We start from the raw sequence: 1,899 nt of genomic DNA, 5'->3' as shown, positions 1-1,899 counted from the left end.
TCTACTGCCATTGTTAACGACCAAGACAAATTTCTCCCTGCGAGATGAATAAAGATTGTCATTGTCATTGTCATTGTCACTGTCAATTAGATCTAGATCTACATAATTTAGACTAATGCAGAACAATTTTACCAACATACCATTGCCGTTCGCCTCTGTGCAGCGCCCTGATTAGACCTATAGTCTATAGTGTGTTGTACAAGGACACACAGCCAGTGACTGTTGCACTGGGGTTTGTAACATTGTTGTAATTAAGAAGGCAAAATGAAAAACTCTGTTTCTTGATGAAGAAGGTTGATTTATTTAACATAATATAAGAAAAAATGACATGAGGTCTGTCCTCTCTGGCTTCACTGACAAGACTGAATCATAATGAGCATGAGCACATGTGGTTCAAACAGGAAGGAGGGGTGAGTAAAGATCACTAAGATCAGACAATCTTTGTGTGTGAGGGTTGGCTAGATAAAATAAAAGTACAATTACAGGGACATAATTCAAGTTAATCATGGTAATATAGGGACCAACAATCCAGGATTTATTGTTGCCCTTCTATATATATGAGGCAGCGTGGTGGAATCAGGCTCTCGTCAAAATAATCAAGGTGAAGAAACTTGCATTTTTCCGCAGGTTTTTTTAACTATTATCAAATTTTTGTTTTTTGGCTCAACACATTTCATGCCCATTAAAGAACTCATTTCTGTGAGGATTTTTCTGAAAAACGTTGATTAAATGCACCAAAAATGTTAATTTTCAGTTACCACGGAGGACTCTTAAGCTAAGGAAATAACTAATCTTTGGCGGCCATTTTCTCACTAATTTTACCTCTGAAAACAAGTGACTCCCACCTCCTTCTTTCGCAAATATCTCGACCTGTATTCAAGATAAACGGATATTTTTTCTCTCCAAATAAAGACAAATGAACAAGCTTCAAGATGATGCCAATAACTCTACATGCCCAAAAATTGACGAGAGCCTGATTCCACCACGCAGCCTCACATATTGATAATTAGCAGCCCAATATTTTAACAGTGACCACCCATGTAAACCCCATGTTAACGACACACGCTTAGTACATCATGTATTATTTTTTTAGTCTTCACTCACTAGACTATAGTCTGGACAACACCAAATGGACAACTTGTCGACCTCATTACACCGACCGAATCTAAAAAGAGGCGAATCTCTCTGAGTTTTGGCATGCGTCTCTGAATTCTAAAAGACCTATAAAAATCTCGATGTTTGTGCACATGCAACAAATATAAAGAGTTGTTTTCTATACAATCATTAGGAATTAATTGCTCATTAAACTCAACACCAGGGTACTTTTAGTAAAATAGCAAAGTGGGTGGTTGGCGGGTGCTCTGGTGTGGTTTGCATCTTCTTTCCTATCAAACATATATCGTCCTTATCTCCCCTTCTTCTTTTTTATGTTTGTTACTCTCTTGTAACACATCTTATCTTCTGGCGCTCATATGACCTTATGCAGTTGCGAGCGCCGTAAAACCTCTACCGAAACTAAACTAAACTAAAAATATCAAATACGGTACTTTGCTAAAACCATAACACTACAGGGTGCCGTTGCAGGGGCTTTTAGCCAGAAATTTCAGGTGGAAGGGGGGGGGGGTGATACAGTTTGGTTAAACTCAAAACCCGGGGTCAACAGAGTGCTAAATTTGAAGCGCTACTAGGCATGTCACTTGGAACCCCCCTCCCTACGCCGTGCAGGTCTATGGGCAAAGCCCCCCTCCCCCCCTCCCTCTTTTACACATACATTTTCGAGCCACCTGAATATGAAAGTGGTATTACTGGAAATATTATGCGTCTTTATATTTGTTGCTTATTATTAGTATTAACTATCATTTGTGTTTTTATTATTATCATTATTATCATGATGATGAT

At 38.6% G+C, this 1,899-nt stretch overlaps 1 protein-coding gene across 1 annotated transcript in view; it reads right to left on the bottom strand.

Annotated features, from left to right (window-relative positions):
- Positions 1-573, bottom strand: part of LOC101858073 (uncharacterized sodium-dependent transporter HI_0736) — a gene marked incomplete at its 3' end in the record, with an annotated part of 27,355 nt that extends 26,782 nt beyond the window's left edge. The window contains 1 exon segment of the mRNA XM_013080070.1: positions 141-573.
- Between the last annotated feature and the right edge of the window lie 1,326 nt (positions 574-1,899).

Source organism: Aplysia californica, unplaced genomic scaffold (assembly GCF_000002075.1).
Source record: "Aplysia californica isolate F4 #8 unplaced genomic scaffold, AplCal3.0 scaffold00001, whole genome shotgun sequence".
NCBI classification, from domain to species: Eukaryota; Metazoa; Mollusca; class Gastropoda; order Aplysiida; family Aplysiidae; genus Aplysia; species Aplysia californica.
The sequence above is the reverse complement of the archived record's forward strand: the minus strand, read 5'-3'. Positions and strand labels throughout refer to the sequence as shown.